Source organism: Phyllostomus hastatus, unplaced genomic scaffold (assembly GCF_019186645.2).
Source record: "Phyllostomus hastatus isolate PE091 unplaced genomic scaffold, TTU_PhHast_1.1 phas_contig_210, whole genome shotgun sequence".
Lineage (NCBI taxonomy): Eukaryota > Metazoa > Chordata > Mammalia > Chiroptera > Phyllostomidae > Phyllostomus > Phyllostomus hastatus.
The window spans coordinates 13,138,603-13,160,840 of NW_025333737.1; the positions used below are offsets into that span (position 1 = coordinate 13,138,603).

The 22,238-nt window shown below is 42.5% G+C and overlaps 1 protein-coding gene across 7 annotated transcripts in view; it reads right to left on the reverse strand.

Moving 5' to 3' along the window:
- The window catches only part of HELZ (helicase with zinc finger), a 148,449-nt gene extending 126,747 nt beyond the window's left edge, over positions 1-21,702 (reverse strand). For 2 of the 7 annotated variants that reach the window (XM_045837214.1, XM_045837208.1), the window contains exons 1-3: positions 12,481-12,527; positions 11,080-11,135; positions 7,004-7,060 (exon numbers count right to left, since the gene is read on the reverse strand). The gene's annotated coding sequence lies outside the window, so the exon portion shown is untranslated. Of the gene's footprint in view, positions 1-7,003; positions 7,061-10,066; positions 10,144-11,079; positions 11,136-12,480; positions 12,528-15,560; positions 15,788-20,626; positions 21,084-21,595 lie in introns of those variants that run through there. The other 5 variants (XM_045837212.1, XM_045837209.1, XM_045837211.1 and 2 more) reach the window with 5 other exon arrangements.
- Positions 21,703-22,238: the final 536 nt, after the last annotated feature.

Sequence of the window (22,238 nt, forward strand, 5' to 3'; positions counted from 1 at the left end):
GGGACATAATAAGGTGCTACTGCTATAGAAACCATATGGTGGTTCCTCCTATAGAATTACCATATGATCCAACAATTCTACTTCTGAGTATTCCCAAAAGGATGGAAAGCAAGCATTCACGCAGGCATCTGTACACTCACATTCATAGCAGCATTATTCACAAGAGCCAAAAGATAAAAGCAATCCAACTGTCTATCAACAGATGAATGGATTTTTTAAATGTGATATTCACATACAATGGCATATTATTCAGCCTTGAAAAGGAAATGCTGACACATGCTATAACAGAGATGGACCTTGAAGGTTTCATGCTAAGTGAAATAAGCCAGATACAAAAGGATAAATATGGCATTACTGAATTTATATGAAGTCCCTAGAGCAGTCAAATTCAGAGACAAAAATATAATGGTAGATGCCAGGGGCTTGAGGGAGAGTGGAATGGAAGGTTACTGTTTGAAGAGTTTCAGTTTGGGAGGATGAAAAAGTTCTGAAAATGGGCGGTGGTGATAGTTCCACAGCTTAAATGTACTTAATGCCACTAAATTATATGCTAAATTGGTTTGAATGGTGAAATTTTATGCAATATAGTTTTCTAAAAAAAATTTTTAAAGCATACAAACCATAATGCCCTCCTTAAAGCAGTCAGGCCCACGTTCTCATCCAGATGCAAACTTAAGAAATGCTCACTGCCCATTTCCCAGAACGCCACCCATGAAAGAGGACTGAGCTAACAGGGCAGAGCCAGAGGCAGGAAATTGGTCCCAGTATTAGATCCACTAAATCAACTTAGAAAAGCCAAAGCACAGTGTAAGGTTCACAGTGGCTGGCAAAGATAGGCAGAGAAGAGAAAGCAAAAAGCTGAGACGGGAAAGGCGCAGCATAGCTATGAGAAAAGGGAAGAACAAAGAGCAGAAGAGATCAGAAAAGGGAATTACCCCAAGATAAGAAAAGAGAGGGGACTAAAGGAAAAGGGAAAAGAGAATTATAAACAAGGGGATTCATTCAAGAAGAGATCCTGCTCAAGGGCCAGCAGAAAAATAACTGCCGTCTACTGAGGTGGCCATTTGCATCTAAAAAACCAAGAGAGCCCTGGCTGGAAAACTCAGTTGGTTAGAGCATCATCCAGGTGTACCAAGGTTGTAGATTCAGTGCCCAGTCGGACACATGAAACAGGTCAACCCATGAATGCATAAATAAGTAAAACAACAGGTTGATATTTCTCTCTCTCCCCCCTTCCTCTCTAATAAAAAAAAAATTAAAAAGAAAGAAACCAAGAAAGCTGATGAAGCCTATAAAAAGAGAAAAACATTGTTCTATGAAAGAATACTAATACACCTCTATCCGCAGAGGGCTACTGCCATTTTTTTTTCCATTTGTTTTTATTTTGCCTTTTACAAGAAGAGAACACTTACCGGTTTAGGAACAATTTCAATATGGACCTAACTTTTTTATGTGCATCAAACACTGGCACGCCATAACGAGTTAAAGATGTTCTATGACACAGGGGTTAACAGTACAGGCTTGAAGCCAGATCTGCTTGAATTTGAGTCCTGGCATTGTGACCTGAGGCAATCTGCATAAAAGTTTGTCTCATTTCCAAACCTGCGAAATGGAAAAAATAAAAGTATCTACCTCACAGGATAGTTGCAAGAAATTAAATAGGTTAAAATATGAAATCACTTAGAACAGTGCCTGGCCTATACTAATCACTATAAGAGTACTAGTTATTATAGCTATTAATTACTATAAAACTATTATCCTCTGGATCTAGAACATAAGCTCCATGAGAGCTGGGATTTTGTCTGTTCTGTTCACTACTGAAGCTGCAGGGGCAGACATAACACAGATTTGTTGAATATTAAAACTGTATTGACATTGACTAGTATGAACTTCATTCCTGCACCACAGAAGCTCAAAGGGATGAACAGCAGCACTGACAACTAAAATCTCCATGCTACTTCAGTCTCAAAGTTTAGAGTTCACAGACAGCTTTTACATACTCTATCTAGAGTGATTCACTGAAGGTGATATGTCCATCTCGCAGACAAGCTAAGACTCAGAAAGACTTAAATGATTTGCCCAAAACAAGTATGAGGCAGCGCAGGAATTTTGGAAGTATATTCTACTTCTGTTTACTCTGGACCCTACCCTAGAAAGCCTGAAATATATCCTACTGAACTGTTCCATTCTCCTTACCTGCAAATACACAAAATTTAAAGTCACCAAAACACCTTCTCCCATTGCTCAATATAATTGATGGGAAGGGAGAAAAGAGATGAAATAACATTAATAACTGCTAAAGCTGGCCCTGACCAGGTGGCTCAGTTGGCTGGAGTGACACCCCATTCACCCCAAGACTGTGGGTTCCATTCCTGGCCAGGGCACACACGGGTTCAATCCACAGCTGGGGAACGTGCGGGAGGTCGACTGATTGATGTTTCTCTTCACATCACTGTTTCCCTCTCTCCCAGACACTCTCCCCCTTTCTCTCTCTCTAAAATCAATAAAACCATGGCCTTGGGTGAGAACTAATAATAATAATAATAATAATAATAATAATAATAATAAAAAATAAAAAACGAAGTTGGACAATGGGTCAGTAGGATTGATTACAGTCTTCTTTCCACTTCCGTATGTCTGAAAGTTTCCATAATAAAAAATTTTTAATTAAAAATAAAGACCTTACTTTCCCACACTTCTAGGTGTGGGAAAACCACAGCTGAGAACCTACAGCACTTCTAGGCCTGAGGCAGGGAAAGAGTGCTGGGCTGGGAGTCAGAAAGCTTGTCTGCGCTCTGCTCTAACTGGCTGAGAGACCTCACCCGTCCAGCTACTCCTCTGGGCCCCAACTTCCTCATCAGTTTCCTAAAGGATTAAAATTCTGATTTCAACTTTCTATGAGCTCCTTAATCTCAACACAAAACCCAATTCATCTTTCTCTATTATGAACCTCTGAGACCTGTTCTTCCTCCTGACTTCCCTATTCATGATGCCCCATCTGTCAGCCACCCAACCATGAAAACTTCAGCATCATCCCTGACTTGAAACATAGAGCTGACTGTTCTCTTACCCTTCTAATCAGTCAACAAATCTTTCTGTTCAGCCTCCAAAATATCTTTTTTTTTAAGAGAGAGAGGAAGGGAGAAAGAAAGACATGAAGAGGAACATCAATTGGTTGCTTTCTATATGTGCCCCAACTGACTGGGGGCCAAATCAGCAACTCAGGTAGACAGGTGCCCTGACTGGTAATCGAACCCACAAACTTGCGGTTTGTGGGACAATGCCCAACCAACAGAACCAGGACCAAAGTATCTCTTGAATCCATTATCTGCTTTCCAGTCCCAAGGTGACCAATTCAACTCAGGCCCTCAACATCCCTCACTTGGACTATTAGCATGAACCAAACTAAACCTGTCTCAAGTTTCTTTGCACTACCAATCCATCACTCTGATCTTTAGTCTGACATTTAAGATCCTCCAAAACCCAGTCCTGACCACTTGGCAGCCCCACCTTCCACTATGTTCCTTTATGTATCCCAGGGTCCAGGTAATCTGGATATACAGTTTCCTGTGACCTGCCTCATTTCCAAAACCACCCATGCCAGTCTTTGGTCACACCATCCTGCCTTCCAAATGCCCTCTTCTTTCCAATGTTCTAATGAGCAGTGGTACAACTTAAATGCCACCTCTTCAGTTGAAGTGTTCCTCCACATCCCCAAGGGAGCAGTATCATGCCTTCCACTTACTACCTAAACAGTTTGAACCCCTTTTATAGCACCTATCAAATTCCTATTAGTTCTTTCACTTTTTTTGGTACTCCTATTCTCCCTACCAGATGATTCCTTCCTTGTCTGTAGGACTGATGTTTTATTCATCTTTGTATCCCTCAGAACAGAGCTGTTAAGGAGAGTGCCATGGCACAGTGGTATATACCATGAATGAGTTAAAGATGCTCTCTCCCCCAGGAGCATCCAAACTCTTGGCATCTCTGGGCCACACTGAAAGAAGAAGAGCTGTCTTGGGCTACACATTAAATACACAAATACTAATAAAACTGATGAGCAAAAAAAAAGGTTTGAAGTAAATTTACAATTTTGTGTTGGACTGCATCCATAGCCATCCTGGACCGCATAAGGCCTGCAGGACACAGGTTGGACACCCCTGTGTCAAGAGAGTGATCCCGCAGCCCTCCAAGCAGCCACAAAGGGACTTTAGTAGCCGGAATCCCCAACTGCTCAAACCTCAAGCATTCTCAACCAGGCAGGCGCCATTATGATAACTTCAGAAGCATTCAGAAGACACAACAGCACATGGTACACAGTAGATGCCCAAGAAATATTTGCAAAACTGTACCTATTCCCCTTTCGAACACTAGCCCCAACATCACTTAACATATAAACCAGACCCTCTTTGAACATTTTCACTGAATATGTTCTAGTTATCTTTTTAATAATCACCTCTTTATTAGCTGGTTATACTTGCCTTACTATCCAAAACCCACATCAATAGTTTATTGCATAAAATAGCCAAGAATATGAACAATTCAACATGAAGAGATTCAAAGAGTGAAGTTCAACATTATAGAAAAAAGAAACACAAATGCCACTTTACACTATTAAAAGAGCTTAAATTTTTTTAAGGAAAAAATGTATTTCTGTACAATTATGGTGAAACAGAAATATCCATGTATCTGATAGTAGTACAAGCTGATAAAATATTCTTGAAAACAGTATGGCAAGCCATAAAAACATTCATATCATGTTAATAATGTACTCAAAAAGTTTATCCTAGAGATATAATTAGTCAGAAAAAAATGCAATAATATCTTTTAATATAAGTTAAAGTATCAACTGAAAACCAGCCAATAACATAAATACCAAATATAAAAAGATTTCAGCGGCTCTGGCTGGTGTGGCTCAGTGGACTGTATGCCAGCCTGCGAACCAGGGAGTCACCAGTTCAGTTTCCCGGCGCAAGCCTAGCTTGCGGGCTGGGTCCCCGGTGGGGGGCACGCAAGGAGCAACTGCACATTAGTGTTTCTCTCCCTCTCTTTCTCCCTTCCTTCCCCTCTCTCTATGAAATAAATTTTTAAAATTTAATATTTAAGTAAATTATGAGCACATGACTTGATGAAAATTTGCAGGCTTTCAAAATGTTTAATAAATTAAATAGTGACACCTTTAACATGGAACTGTTTTATGATCTAGTACATACAAAACATTCAAATTATATGCATCATAACTTAAAATGAGCAAAACATATTTTAATGGAATGCCAAAAAGAAAATAAACTATTTTAGTGGACTAACCCCAATTTTAACAATTTATTAAATATCCTAACTTAAGAAAGCTGTACCATACTGAGGGCATAGAGGGGTTCCAGGACACAAACTTGATACAGTCTCAAGAAGAGGTTCACCCCTCCCCATAATGTCCACTCTGGCCTTAACTGAAAGCCCTCCTGCACTCCTTATCACAATGACCTATGACACCCCCAGATCCTAGCTTTCCAAAACAACAAACCACCCCAGCTGGTCTTCTGATCATCCCTATGACCCTGTGGGGGATGAATCGTGTAACACAAGCATATACTCATGAAACAAAGAATTCCCCGCAACCAAGTATTATTTTAGCAATCAGCAAGCCCAGATTCAATTATAAATCCTAAAAGTATAGAGTACTGTCACATTAAAGTCTCTGGGATTCTCAAGGAACTTGCAGCCTCAGTGGTGGACTGAGTCACAGTGAAAAAGCAGTATGGACTCATGGACAGATCAAAGGTCTAGTGGCCAGGAGACTCCCCTACAGTTAAAAAGGGAAAAACTGTTATTTTAACCACAAGAAATAGAAAACTAAAAACTCCAGCTTAAAACAAATGAGTAAAAAGTAGCTGGCAATGTCTTGCAAATCTTACATAGCTAGAGTCCAAAAGGAAGGATGGCATGTCATTTTATTAACATGAAGCCTTCCAGAGCTGGTGATGTCTAACAAAAGACTGGCAGTGAGAATATATTAAAAACATGCCTTTAACACTGATGTTCCACAAGGACAATACTAAAACAATCTTCTAGTTGTTTTTCTCTAATATTATCATTTTCTAAGTTTAATAATGGAAAACCAAAGTAGTATAATGAATGGACCAAGAAGTTAAATTACTGTGAAACAATAAATATTTCTTTACTTAGCAGAGTATTTCAGCAAAAGATAAATAATTTGAAAGACTAACACAACCATCGTGTGGAGGGATCACAATCATTAGGAAAAAAGTTTAAACTTTTTCTATTGATAGAAACAAAATCTAGACACTGTTCTCAGTATCTAGATCCAAAAATGCAGATATATGGCCCAGACTGATGTAGCTCAGTGGCTTGAGCACAGGCTGAGAACCAAAGGGTCGCCGGTTCAATTCCCAATCAGGGTACATACTTGGGTTGCAGGCAGGTCCCCAGTGGGGGCCATGTGAGAGGCAACCACACATTGATATTTCTCTCCCTCTCTTTTTCCCTCCCTTCTCCCTCTCTAAAAATAAATAAAATCTTTTTTTTAAAAAAGTAGATATATAGTCATTCTTGACAACATACACATAGCAGATAACAGGGGAAACAATTCAACAGTTAACTGAGAGCACAAGGTGATGACCACTCCAGAATGTCGACACAGAAACTGGAAGACCTGTCCAGTCCCAATCGCACTGACAGGGTGAGCTCCCATGCAGTCACGCATTCAGAACAGAGGTAGAAGATTAACCTACCCTCACTTCTCTTCAAATAAACTGACACAGCGGCAGGATGTCTCTTTGGAGACTGTTTGGCTTCATCCAGTCTGTTCCAGAAGTAGCCATTTCAGTCAGGACCCACATCTTCAGGTTACCCTTCTTCCACCCTGTCCCACCTCCTTTCCACCTACTTTCCAGCCAAAAACTCTCATCTACATTATCTCTTGTCTCTTTCTCAGATTTTACCATGTCCTTGTTTTCTAAATAAGGCTCTCCTAAACTTTACTCACCTGCAGTTCACTGCACTGGGTATCACCCAAATAGCCCATCAGAGCTCTTTATAATTTCTGAAAGAGAGAGAAGGGAGCTTTTAAATACACAACAGAAAACATCATTGCTAATATATCAGTTCTGCAGCATTTGTATCCAGTATTCACAGCACACAGTGTGCTGGTTCACAGCATTTCAATAAAATGTAGCATAACTAGCCAGGACCATGAGTCCTGAGATAAGAGTCCAGAGATATAACAACTTTGGTTTAATGTTTCTACTACTTAGCAATGTGACCTTGGACAAGTCACCTGACTTCTCCAAGCCTAAAAATCCTCATCTGGAAAATAAAGACAGGCTAGACAGAAGCAGTACAGCCTATTATCATGGAAAGAGCACAAGCTTTCTAAGACAGAACACCAGCACCACTACTTACCAATCTGACGTTATGTCAGTTCACATTTAGTCTTAATTTCCTCCCTTGCAAAATGTAAATAACAAAGACTATTGTGGAGTTGTTATGAGAATTAAAGGAGAGAGGAGTTACAAAAAGCGAATGGTAAGGATACTGTGCAGCATATCATACAATTCCACAGATGGTAATTATCACCATTACCCAGTCCTAAAGTTATATGACTTCAATTCACAAATATTTATATTCTTAAAATATCAATAAATCAAAAACTTTATTAATCTGACAATGTAATTAGCTGTTTGAGTGTTTCATTAACAATTCAATTACAGTTATCTCAATTGATGATAGTTTAAGATTATCACTATTACTTAACATCACAGGAAATAAGAATGGAGTAGTCCCTGCACAACCTCTAAACCAGTTCAGTGGCCACACCTTCCCTACCACTCCTACCAGCGCAGATCAGCAACAGCGAGACCTCCCAAAAGCCAAGTGACACCCACTGTTTTCTATGGTCAGCTCAGGGGAAGAAGGCTAAAAGTGGAGGATGAAGAACAAAGGCTTTTCTTTTTATTCTTTTTTTACTTCATACACTTCAGTACTACTCAAATTTGCTTACCATAGCATGCATCGGTTCTGCATAAAAACAAATGAATAAACATAAAAAATTTTAAAGAATATTAGTTATACATATTGCTTACTGATAGGATGGTTGCCTTACAGAACTATTTTCACTAGAATTTCCACAAAAGAAAACAAAAAGGCAAATTCAGATGTGCCAAGAACACCTTAAATGTGGCACAGGAGTAACAAAAATCACAAGCATTCACACCGCAGAATGGTTCAGTCAAAAAATATGCTATGGCCCTGGTTGGCGTGGCTCAATGGACTGAGCGCTGGCCTGTGGACTGAAATGTCACTGGTTCCATTCCTGGTCGGGGCATATCCTGGGTTGCGGGCCAGGTCCCCAGTTGAGGGTGTGTGATAGGAAGCCAATCGATGTTTCTCTCCCTCTCTTTCTCCCTCATTTCCCCTCTCTCTAAAAATAAATAAATAAATACAATTTTAAGTATGCTATGCATTCCTTGAAGAATATGATGAATCAACTAGTTTTGCTTTTCTGTTTGTTTTTGTTCAAAAGCAAGATGAATATACAAACTCAGGTTTTACCAGACAACTTCCTGCTCTTGGAGAAAATGACCCAGTAAAATAACAAAAGTAAACAAATTGGTGTGACTGTTTGGTAATATGTTGAAAAACTTTGAATTTGTTTTAAACAACTGATGGCTTTAAAAAAATTTATATGTAAACTCAAAGTCTTCATGTTATATCTACAATATTATTTTTTAAAAGATATATTAACTCAATTAAATTCAGGATTACTCAAAAGTATTACCCAGCCACCCCTGAAGTTACAGACCACTGTTTTATGCTCCTTCTAGCCAATGCTACAGAAATAATCTTGACTACACGCATCAATTTAAATGAACTATAAGCTGGTGTGGCCACTCCACACATTTCATAGTTCTCTCCTAGAAAACATTTCAAAATATTACTTAGAAATCAAATTATATTTGTATGCGCACTTATCTAACTTTATGAAAATAAACCACCACAACAATTTGCTTATAATTTTTAAGTAGCCCCTCCCCCTCTCTTGTGAGTTGATAAACTTGGCCTAAATCTTCTATTCATTTGAAACAATAGCCAAAGGACCTTATTTCTTGTGCTGGGTCTATAACTGGATCTTAAATATAGCCTGACAATTACAGACTAGTTTGCATTTCATATTAATACCAAGCCTACCTATTACACAGAAAACAAAAATGCACATATAAGATCTGGTCTACTTATTTGTAGGCCCCTCTGCAATATATTCTTAGTCTTCCATGAACACGCTGTATATTTTTAAACTGCACAAGGCCCTTTGCAAGTAGGAATGATCTCTGCTGTTGTTTAGCATCACTCCCCTGTTCATTAAAGCACTGGGCCCTCCATAAGTGTACATGAACTTTAAAACAATGCAGTTTAAATATTTATGGTATCAGAAAATTAAACTGCTCGCTAACAGTTGCAAAACTCAAGTTTACCAGCTGATAGAGAGGTACTTACTGGCTCCCAAAAACCACAAGCTTACCTAAAAATAGTGTCCTAGCTTCCCAGCCAAAAGGATGGGCTAGAAAAGCTACGTCTCTGTGGAGCTCAAGACACAGACTTCTGCTTCACCACGACCCTTATTACCGGGGCATCTCCCAGTTCAGAAGACTTATTTGGTGGCCAACCACTAACTTCACTTTGAAGTGAATACTAACACTTCACATGGTCAACATGTGTGAAACTGTGGAAAATGTCCTGACACAATTTAGTCCAAACACTAGCCACACAAGATTACCTATTTCTAAATATTAAATTTTAGACTACAAATGAATATCTCCATAGGCCAAAAAGTGGATCACTGGTTCCTTTCCACAAAGTAATCTATAAATTTAAAAAATAAAAAATAAAAGGTTCAGATTGGGAAGTCTAAGGCATAAATATGATTCCATCTGTAAGTTGAAAATAAATAAATTTTAAAATCCTTATTTTCTCTGCCAAGAATAAAAATAAATGTGATACACACAAGCACTGCTGAGTTTCAAACACAAGCAAATGTGGTGTGTGCACTTACAAAAGGATCTTGGTTTATGTCCACCTTCCTCTCCCAAGTTTTTTTTTTAAGGCAAAATGTCAATTGTATGCCTCAATCTGGAAAAAAATAAAAGCACAGCTTACTCTTTTTAAACAGATGTTGCGATAGATATGAAAAAGTTTGTGAGACGATTTCAAAATCCAAATGCTACCCAGATGTGTTAAAAAAAAAAAACCCTGCAGTAACCAATCTACCATAACTTAATTTTCTCAATAAACCATCGTAAAGTATGTTTAAAGTTCAGAAAATTGCTTGTGAAAAATGTAAAATCAGCAAACTTTTCTCCTTCTCTTCAGTACTAAATACTGTTTACTAACACAATAACAATGAAGTTCTTTAAACCCAAAGCATTAGAAGTTACATTAAATAAAGCAACACTTTTAATTCACACACCACATGTGCCCAGGAAATAATGGCAAACCAGGCTTATCCTTAAAAAGCTAAACAAAACTCAACACTATCGTTTTTATTTCAAAAATAACTATGAGAGAGACAAGTACTACTCCATTTTCCAGAAAATAAAAACAGGAGTGACTAAAATAATTCTTTGCAATGGAAAGGGTGTATTTTACAAGAGCCCCACAAACTGGGGACACACAAAACCCACACACACAGTCACTGACACTCAGCAGACAGAGTGAGTGATGGACACCAAAACACAGATAAAATTAAGACGTGCAATTAAAGTTACATGAGAAAATTTAAATAGGCAAACTATAATTATTCCTGGTGAAGATACCGGTCAAGGGTAGCCGCAAATAATATCTGGCTCTGGGTAAGCTCTTCTACGGCTAAGTATGTTGAAGCTACTGAAAAGTCTGGTACACTGGACATATTTTTCCTTTCTAAATCTAGCCTTGCCTATATACCCATCTGACTAAGTTATTTGGAAAATAAAGATGGACCCATGAAATTACTAATCTCAGCCTCACTTTTATGAGTTTATTAAAATAAAGGTAAAAAAAGTAAAACATTTTTAACTTCAGTCTCACCTTACACATCTCACCAGCACTGTAGTTCTTTAGTGATCAATCACTTCATCCAATTCCTGAGGCAAATACAAAAGTAAAAGATGTCCATACAACATCAGTAATAGTTATAATCAGTAGCAAACATTTGATCAACCTGAAGTGAAAAGGCATCTAAACTTCAAATGGAAAAAGTTACCAAAATGGTACAGTATGAGGCTTTGTAACTTAGTCTTACTTGAAAACAAAAATAATTCCTTTCTCTGATATAAAATAGATTACAAAATGTTAAAATCCAAAACATAAAAAAGTCATCTCCTTTAGCACTTACTGACTTTGCTTTCAAAAAAAAAAAGAAAAAGAAAAAGAAAAAAGGGAGGAAAAGAAGAAATGAAGGAGAAGAAACCTCATTAATATGAGCCAAGAAGGTAAAATTAAGAACTAGCCAGGGCAACTCCCCCCCCTCCCCGCCCCGCCCAGGAATCCACTGTCTCTGGAGTTATACATACTCTATTAATGATTTGCCTGAAAAGCTTAAGTTATGAAGGAGAAGGAATAACCATTTGGAGTTTCAAACAAAACCTAAGGAACCTAATCCAAGAAGAATCCTTAGACCCTAGCTTCCATCCCTGTCTGAAGGACCCTCAGCAAAGGGGAGGGTGTAGAAGGCTCAGATAATTTGGGGGGAGAGGAATCCAAGTCCCTAGATAAAACTGAACCCTAGAGAAGGGGAGTCTTACAGAAATCTCCAGTCCCTAAACCCTAGAGAAGGGGAGCCTTACAGGAATCTCCAGGAAAGAGTAGCCTGTTTTTATTTGTGTAGATGTGCTTGAGGCCCAAAGAGAATTTTCGAGGAGGGGGCGGAGAAAGGGGGGAAGAAAGTGAAGCTCAGGAAAGAGAGCCCTCCGCGAAAGAGGAAGGGGGGCGCACCCCTGACCCACTTTTCCGGACGCCCACCCTTCGGCCCCCGCCCCACCCAGTGCAAGTCCGAGCCCTGAGGGGGCAATCGAGCGGGGCGTGGGAGGCCCGCACGCTCCCCACCCCCAGCCGCGACCCGGAGGGAAGCGTGCAGGGAGGCTTGACTCCCCCTTGCGGAGTGCCCGGAGCTCGAGAGACCTCCCGCCAGCTCGCGGCCTGGGTCTGTACGGCCCCCTCTACAGCCTGGGCCAAGGGCACCGCGGCCCCCAGCGGAGGGGAAGGGGACCGAGGAGGGGAAGAAGCTGTAAACAGCCCCAGCGTCCGGGCCTCGCCTCGAAGAGCCCTGCGTCTCAGGCCCCGCCGCGGGCCGCCGGGGCCCCTAGCCGGCCCCGGGGCCGCCCCTCCCGGGGCCCAGGAGAACGGAGGGGAGTCCGGTTCCCTTCTCGGAGGGCTAGGGCATCTCGCAGAGCGGTCCCAGCAGCAGAGAAGGGGGAAGTCAGGACTTACCTGTCATTACTTTCTACGCCATCTTGGATCCACTTGTCAACGTCCCCACAAAGCATTATGGGTAAGAAAGAGCCTTTAAAGTGACTCCCCCCCCCCACCCTCGGCCCCCCGACTCCCGCCTCCGCCGCCGGCGCCGCCCCTCGGGCCGCACCTCCTGCCCGGAAAGTTGCCCCCGGTGGCTGGCTTGCTTGGGCGCCCTCGGCCCGGCCCCCTTCCCTCCTCTGGGCCGTGTGCATTTAAAAGTCACCCCCATTTTTTAAAATGTAGCTTTGGGTTTTTCTCTTTGCTCCAGCCCCTGGCCTCCCTTCCCCCCACTACTCTCCTGCTCGCCAGTTCCCTTTGCCCCGCCGCCCTCCTGCCCTGGCAGACACCCCACGTCTGCATTTAATCAGCCCGAGGTTTCCCTACTGCTGGCAGCAAAGAGTTGCTCATTGATTTATTTATGCGCATTATGTGTCTGTTATTGCTCCAGATCTTCGGTGCACGGCTGCAGGCTCCTACGACCCACTTCTTGCTCCGGGACACCGGGGGTCGCTTCAGGGCCCGGCAACCCTGCAGACCAGCCGGCGCTCTGACTCCTGCATTCGTGGGAAGAAAGGTTCTGGAGCCGTCGGGCTCCAGGATCTGGCGACACGGTGTCCCCGAGTCAACCAGCGTCTGAGAGCGTTTGGGCGGGGGGGGATAATAAGCAAAATGCAACTTTTACCCTGTTTACTCCCCCTCCCGCTGTCTCCTCCCCTCGGCCGGTAACGTGATCCAAGACCCTCTGGGTAGGGATTCGTTCCCTAGGAATGTGGGCTTTACCGAATCCACACTTTTACCGCCTGGGGTTCGTGCGTATCGTGACTTCCCTGGGCAGGTAACTCGGGGCACGGGCACTGGATCGCGCGCAAAGGCGCTCCAGCACTCGCCGGAGGGCCCCCGAGGGGGTCCGGGGCTGGAAGGAGAGTGTGCCCGCTGGGGTCCACCAGGCGAGTCCCAGCAGAGTGAAAAGCCCAGGCAGCCGGGCAAAAGGAAGACTGCGGGCACCACTCCTGCCCAGGGGTTATTGAGGAATACAGTCTCCAGGCTGCAACTGAGGGCGCTGGAAGTAGGGGGCGCCGAGATGTTGGCGGGGAACCCCAGCTGGCGACCCCGCAGCCCACGCCCGCCGCCCGGGCAGCTGCTGGAGCCAGCGGGCTCTTTGCGGGGGAGCCGAACTCTCTCCGATACTCGCGGTCGGCTTTCGGTTGTGCTGGGCGACCTAGCGTAGTCTCCTGTGCCCCTGGCGCCGGTTGGGCAGTCCCCTGGCCCTCTCACTTCCCGGTGCCGCTGGTCTCTGCTTTGCAGACTTTGGGGGCCTGCTTTGACTGCTTTTTTTCCCCTCCAAGCGAATTTTTAAAGAGGTGTCCAAGGGAAAAATGCTCCAGGACATCAGTGATTGCGAAACTACAATCGGTACAAAATGCTGAATGACTCTGAAATTAGAGGAATGCTCGGGCATTAACCATCCCCCACTTCGGTGCACTGGGAGGGCTTCGGGCAGTGGGGCTACGCAAGGGTTCTACACTCCTCCAGACCCTTGGAGAAGCCTCTCTCGAGGAACCTGGTCGGTTGCTGACACGAGCCCTGCCCCCGGGGAGCGAAAAACTCCACCAGGCAATTGTTCCTGCCAGATGGGAAGAGTAAGGTGTAGACTCATCAAGGGATTGGCTCGGGGTCAGCGGTGAGGGAGGGAGCTAGGTAATGAGTCACTGCCAGCCGAGAACGCACGGTGCCGGGGAGGAACCTTCCCTGAGTCACCCGCTTTCTCACAGCTGCGAGTGAGCTGGGTAACTAGAGCCTGGAGCCAGGTTCCAGCGCAAGCAGCCGTGGACTAGGGATCCGGGGTACATCCGGCTCTCGATCAGAGTCTGCTGCTGCCCCTTTTAACCAAGGCTCCGAAGTCTCCTCTTTTCCGGGTTCTCGGGTTGATCCTTTTCCAGTTCCCCTTCAGCCACAAATGTGCACGGATTTAATGGTTGCTTTGTGTGTGCAGGACACATCTAGGTGTGTGGTCAGTTTCTTATAATTAAACACTAAATACGCTGAGGGCAAGTTCTGTGCCTCCCAAGCGTTTCTTTCAGTAGGTCCCTTTCTTTGCCTACAGGCCTTGAACCAAAGAAGGGCTTAATTTATGTACCTGCCTGACCCATTCACTCACTCCAGGGTGCATTCTGGTCCTTCCTTTCCTCCCAGTACCACGTGTTGCCTGAGCTAGAAGCCTCCTAACTCTTCTCCCCGCCTCCACAAGGACCCCTACAGTCTATTCTCCATCTGACCAACCCAGTGACATTTGTGATGTTAATGTATCTCATGACTCCACTGCTTAACCCCACCAAAGGTGTCCCTATCACAATTAGAATAAGACCCAAATTCCTAACCAGGGCCACAAGCCCCTTGTGAAATGGCTCCTGCCTCCCCTTCCTCACTATGATCCCAGCACTGGCCTTCTCTCTTCCCCTGCAACACCCCAAGCTTGCTTCCAGAAGGAACCTTGTTCCCCAGCTCTGATGACCATCTTTTCAGCACTCAGGTCTCTTCTCAAATATCACCTCCTCAAAGAAGATTTTTGTGATCCCCTTAACCAAAGCAGGTCACTCTCGACTCTCTTAACCCTGGGTTAGAAATTCTCTTATCACTTTGTTGACTGTTTATTATCTACCCCGCCCCCATTGGAGTATAAGCTCCATAAGGCCACAGACCTTGTCTGGCTTGTTTACTCAGGGCCTGGACCAGGGCCTGGCACATAATAGACACTCCACAAATATTTGTTGAATGACCAAACTTATCAAAGCTTGGGAGGCTGAAGAAGCCTGGAATGAACTGCTAAGGACCCTATCCTTCATCTCTTCAGACCACTGCCACTGTGTACAGTTAGATGTGGGCAGTTAGGAATGGAGTTGGGGGTAAGAGCCCCTTGGTCAGCATGAATGCTCCCCTCATTCTGACTCTGGTTTGAGGAACACACAGCCTCAAATATTAGTAATTCCTCAGTCACTCCTCTTACTCTTCCCTTGTTTTTCCCTCCCCATTGCCCCAAGTAAGGAAAGACTCCAAACCTGTGGCTCTTGTTGATAGCTTTTAGCAAGAAAGCTGTCAGCATGTGTTGACGTCTCTACTTGGCTCTGTCATACTCATCCCAAACTCAGCATGTCCAGGACTGAATTCTTGATCTCCCCACAGAGATGCTCCACCATGGTCTTCCTGGTCTTGTTATTAGCAACTCCACCCTTAAAATTGTTCAGGCTGCTAGGACTGGTGTGGCTCAGTTGGTACGGGCATCTTTCTGCAAAGTGAAAAGTCACTGGTTCAATTCCTGGTCAGGGCATATGCCTGGGCTACAGGTTCTGTCCCGTGTCGAGGCGTGTATGAGAGGCAACTGATTGATGTTTCTCTCTTGCATCCCCGTTTCTGTCCCTCTCTTTCTCCCTCCCTTCCCCTCTCTAAAAATAAATAAATAAATAAAATCTTTAAAATTGCCCAGGCCACATTCCATCCTGGCTTTCTCCCAAACTCTACCTCCAATACATCTGCAAATCCAGCTTTGCCTTTAAAATACCCAGTATCTGTCCACGTTCCATCACCTCCATTGTGGCCACTCTGGTCCAACTTACTACAATCTCCTCCCGTTGGCCCCCATCAATAAATTCTCAACGTAACTGCCAACACTGGTTTTGATTCAATTAAATCAAATTCTATACCTCCTCTGCTCCTAACTCTTCTGATTTCCACTCATCTCATTCAGGGGAGAAGCCTGAGTCCCGCACAATTTGCCTCTCTCATCTCTCTGACCTTATCTCCCACCTCTCCCCCGGCTCACTTCAGCCCTAATGGGCTCCTTTTTGAGAGTTCCCTCCTCCAGTAATGTATCCACGTGGCTTACTCCTTCGCCTCCCTGAAGCCTTTGCTCACCTCAATGAGTCCCTTTCTCATCATTCAATTAAAAATTTCAGTATTCTTAACAAGCATTCTATATCTCTTCCCCTTCTTGTTTGTTTTCCAGAGCATTTATTGCCTTCTAACATAATAAATAATTTGTTTAGTTATTCAGTTTCTGTCTGCCTCTCTCCATGCGAAGTGTCAGCTTGCGGATCACCAAAGGCTTATGTTTGTTGCTGTGAATTACATGTCCCAGCTGTGCCCTTGCGGCAAGCTAGGACCACATGACTAGTTCTTGCAAATGGAATTAGAGCAAAAGTGCAACTCTGAATGGGCACGTTGAAATCTTCCTGACCAAAAATACATGCGTTGGACTCTCAGCTGATCAGACAATAGAACTTTAGTATGCTAACCCACTGAGAACTTGTGACCTATTTGTTATGGCATTTAGCACCTTAATTACTACATTTAGGTTACTTCAGCCCACTAGCATGGAAGCTCAGTGAAGGCAAGGACTTATGTAAGTTTTGCTCATTATTGTGTCTATCCTCAGTGCCCAGAATAGAGTTTGGCAAAAAAAAAAATAATAATAAGTACTTTTTACAAATAAATATTTGTTGAGTGAATGAGTGAATTGTCTTTTCCACTACCAATCATGAAAATTAGTGAATGATTGGCAAAGAAAGGACAATTAGAAAGGGTTTTTGTTGTTGTTGTTGTTATTAAGTAGAAACTGTGAGTTTCTAGAGAATCATTGGCTACAAGACTTTGGTAAAACTAAAGAAAGTTCTCTTGAATTTTGTTCTCTGTTTTCTTTTTTTTTTTTCTTTTCTTCTACCTCTTCCCAAGTGTCTATTCCCCTCACATCCTCCTTCACTCTCTCTTTCTCCTTTCCTCCTCCTCCTATTGTTCTCATGGATTTCCTTTTCTTCTCAATCTAACAAGAAGTCATTGCCTATTAATTTGAGCACTTAGATAACACAAGTTTTAAAAAAGAATTATTAAATCCTTGGAATCTTACACTCCCCTTTGACTTTTTAGCTCAACTTATTAAGTTTTTATTTGTTTACTTTTTTTTTCAGAGAGAGGGGAAGGAAGGGAGAAAGAAAGGGGGAGAAACATCAACGTGTGAGAGATATGTGGCTGCCTCTCACACACCCCCAACTGGGAACCTGGCATGGCAACCCAGGCATGCACCTCGATGGGGAATAGAACCAAAGACCTTTCAGTTCACAGGCTGGTGCTCAATCCGCTGACCCACACCAGCCAGGGCTGCTTTTTAGCTCAATATAATTTCTAGTGATAGTGGACCAGGTAATTCAGACTAACCCTCCCACAACTAAAACAAAATGGATGCTATATTCTTCCAAACATCTGCTTGAACACATTTGGAAGGTTAACAAAAGCACAAAACTACCAGGGGTAGACAGAATAGGGAGGCAATTCTGAAATCTGGGGTCCTTGAGCCCTAGGGCCCTGGACTTTTGACAACAACTTGAATCAAAAGTAAGTGTCACCTCACACCTGATAGGACAGCTATTACCCAGAAAACATAAAATAGAAAATAGGGGCAAGGATGTGGAGAAATCAGAACTGTGCACATAGCTACTGGGAAATGTAAAATGGTGCAGCCACTGTGGAAAATGCTATGGCTGTAAAAAGTAAACAGAATTACCACATGACCCAGCAATCCCGCGTTGGCATATACACCCAAAAGAACTGAAAGCAGGTATTCAAATGGATATTGTACACATTCTCAGAGCAGCCTTACTCACAAGAACAAAAAGGAGGAAGCAACCCAAGTGTCCATCAACAGGTGAATGAATTAAAAAATATGGTATGTCCATACAGCAGAATATTATTCAGTTTAAAAGGGAAGAGTATGCGGACAGGCTACCACATGGTTAAACCTTGAGGATACTATACTAAGTGAAACAAACAAGTCACAGAAAAAAAAATTACTGCATGATTCAATTTATTTGAGGTGCCAATATGAACAGTAAAATGACAACAAACTCATAACTATCAACAACTAAACCTAAAAACAAAAACCAACTAAGCAAACAACTAGAACAGGAACAGAATCACAGAAATGGAAATCACATGGAGGGTTATCGGGGGAGAGAGAGTGGGGAGAATGGGGGAAAGGTTCAGGGAATAACAAGTATAAATGGTAGGTACAAAATAGATAGGGGGAGGTTAAGAACAGTATGGGAAATGGAGAAGCCAAAGAGCTTACATGTTTGACCCATGGACATGAATTAAAGGTGAGGGTGGGGGTGGCTTACATGCTGGTGGGAGGAGGGGTGCAGGGCAGAGGGGAATAAAGGGGAGAAAAAATGAGACAGCTGTAATAGCATAATCAATAAAATATTTTTTAAACATTTATATAAGGTACCTAGAGTAGTCGATCAAATTCATAGCAAGTAGAAAGAAGGGTGATTGCCAGGGGCTGGGAGGAGGGGAGAATGGGAAATTGTTAAATGGGTATAGAGTTTTAAACTTTGCCAGACCAAAAGAGCTATGGAGATCAATTGCAAACAATGTGAATATATTTAATACTACTGACTGTACACTTAAAGATGATTAGGATGGTAAATTCTATTGTGTGTTTTTTACCACAATAAAAAAAAGTAAAAATAACTTTAATGGCTAAGGTGATGAATTGTATGTTATGTGTATTTTAACAAAACTTTTTTAAATCTTGTTTTATTGTTTGAATACAGTTGTCTCCATTTTCTCACCACCACCTCCCCCTCCCCACCTTCTCCCCCCAATCCCACCCCCCTTTGACTTTGTCCATGGGTCCTTGACACATGTTTCCTTGACAACCCTTTCCCTTCTTTCCCCCATTATTCCCCTCCTCCTTCCCCTTTGGTTACTGTCATTTTGTTCTTTATTTCAATGTCTCTGGTTGTATTTTGCTTGCTTGTTTGTCTTGTTGATTAGGTTCCAGTTAAAGGTGAGATCATATGGTATTTGTCTTTCACGGCCTGGCTTATTTCATTTAGCTTAATGCTGTCCAGTTTCATCCATGCTGTCATGAAAAGTAGGAGCTCCTTCTTTCTTCCTGCTGCATAGAATTCCATTGCATAAATGTACCATAGTTTTTTGATCCATTCATTTACTGATGGGCACTTAGGTTGCTTCTAGCATTTGCCTATTGTAAATTCTGCTGCTATGAACATTGGGGTGCATAGGTTCTTTTGAATTAGTATTTCAGGATTCTGTTTTAACAAAACTTTTAAAGGAAAAACAAATGTGAAAAGACAAACCATGCCCTGGCCAGGTAGAGCATCATCCTGATACACCAAGGTTGTGGATTCACTCCCCCACCAGGGCACATACAAGAATCAACCAATGAATGCATAAATGAGTGGAACAACAAATTCATGTTTCTCTCTCTCTCTCCCTCTAAAATCGATCAATAAAAAAATTGTAATGAAAAAGACAAATTAAAAGTTAAAAGAAAGTAAGCTTTATGATGAAAAACCTACTAGAAATAAAAAGCAAAAAACATGGACAGACTTGCAAGGAGATAGAGACAAATCTATAATTATTGTGGAAGATATTTTTGTATGTCAGTAACTGTCAGAACAAGCAGATGAAAACTAGCAAGAAATAGATTTGAACAACTGGATAAGCCAACTTTACCTAATATACAGGGTGGCCCAAAAGTAGGTTTACAGTTGTTCATATGAAAAATAATACAGTAATTAATAATAACACAAGCATAAACTCTGTGTTTCCCATCTTCCCAACTGTAAACCTACTTTTGTCCCACCCTGTACAGAGCCCTGCACCCACAGCTGCAGATCACAGATTCTTCTCAAGTGTACATGCCATGTTTATGACAATACTGGACAATGTAGCAAGTCTCAACAAACTTCAAATGATCTAAATCATACAGGTACATTCTCAGACAGTGATGCCATTAAGCTAGAAAATAAGGGGGGAAAATGTACTTTTCAAGTAGGTAGGGAAATAGCTATTCCTTGCTCATTTTTTAAAGTTGTACAAAGTGATTTATCAAGGTGTACAACATGATGACTTAGTATGTATATACATTGTAAAGTGATTACCACAATCAAGTTAATTACTACATCCATCAACTTACATAGTTACCCCTTTGCGGGGGTGGGGTGCAAACACTTAAAATCTACTCTCTGAGCAAATTTCCAGCATACAAGACAATATGGTTAACTATAGTCACCATGTCATACATTGGATCCCCAGAACTTGTCACCTTATAAATGAAAGTTTTACCCTTGAGGACATCTCTCCATTTCCTCCACCTCTCAGCTCCAGGGGGCCATAGTTCTATCTTCTGCTTCTAGGAGCTTGGCTTTTTTCAGATTCCACACGTAAGTGAGACCATACAGTATTTGTCTTTCTGGATCTGGTTTATTTCACGCAGGATAATGCCCTCCAGGCTCATCCACATTGTTTTTGTTCCTTGGTTCTTTCTTTTATTCACCCCCTCTCCATCTCCACCTCCGTGAGATATTTTCCGTGAGTGTCTGTGCACCAGTGCGCACAGGCACCTCTGCGGAGCCGCCTTTGCCTCCGGTTCTGTGACCTTTTGCAGGCTCCTCTTTGCTGAGTCTGCATTTCTTCGAGCAGTTCTCAAACTGATCATGACAGGAAGTCAGCTTCCTGGGGTCCTGACTCAGCAGAGAAGGGAGGAAATAAAGGCCACAGAACTGTCAAAGAGGAAGAAGGCAACTTGAAGGCAGAATCCATACCTCTAAAGATAGGTCTAGAGAAAGAATAACATGTGTTGTGCCTGGCGACCCTCTGTCTGCGAAGCACAAACTGCAGCAAGGCCCCACCCAGCAGTGCTGTTTCCTATAACCAGATGACCCCCAACAAGTTCTTTGCCTCTCTCTGCTCCAGTTTCCCCATCTGTACAATGGGAATTGTAAAAGAGCCTTCCCACTGATTGCTATGAGGATTACAGGCATCTCAGACCACAGCTTGGATAGAGTAAGTCTGCCACAAGATTAGCTCTTACTGCTTTCAGAGGTTTGGGTTTTAAAGTGAGGAATTCAAAAACACTCCTTTTATTTTCTTCCTGCCTTTCAACCCCCCCCCCCCATAGTCCAGTTAATAACTCAAAAATCAAAGAAACAAAACAAACCAGAAACAGCCTGGCAGTCTAGCTGGAGCATTTGCAGTTGGACCAAGAGTTCTTCCACAGGAAAATGGTACTCACACAGAAAAACGTGTCTGAAGGTGTTTTCATCCCAGATTCTGTCGCAGTTGGAAGTGGCACTTAGGGCCCACAAGCCCAGCTCCCGTATTTTGGGTAGTTGAAAGTTCAGAGTGGGGCTTTGCGTTCAGCAGTGTCAGCAAGAAGTATATAGTTCAGAGATGAATCCTCACGTGGTAAGCCTGCTTTCTAGAAGTGTTAGGATGGACTGCAAAAAGCCCAGACTCAAAGATCAGTGACATGCACTTGGTCTGCTGTGAGATCCTGGGCTAATGACTTCATTTCCCTGAGCCTTCCTGCCCATCAAACTGGAGGGTTGGGCTAAATGGTCTTCCAAGTCCCTTTGATTCTATGATTGAGGATTTTACTCTTCTAATATCACAGAAATAACAACAAAAAAGTAATTGGTAGGGTTTTGGCTAAGAACTAGCTAGGGGAAAAATAGGCCCCTGAGGTCCTTCTTTTTAAAAAACAAAGTATGTTTTAATTACAAGTCAAATTTCAATTTAAGGGGAAAAACAGCCCTCAGGCATTATCTGTTCTGTTTCATTGAACTTGAATCTTTCTGTTCAGTAGAAAGGTTCCAGGAGGTTTTTACACTTCCTACCTACAGACCAGTCACATACATGAGAGGGCTCCCTGAAGC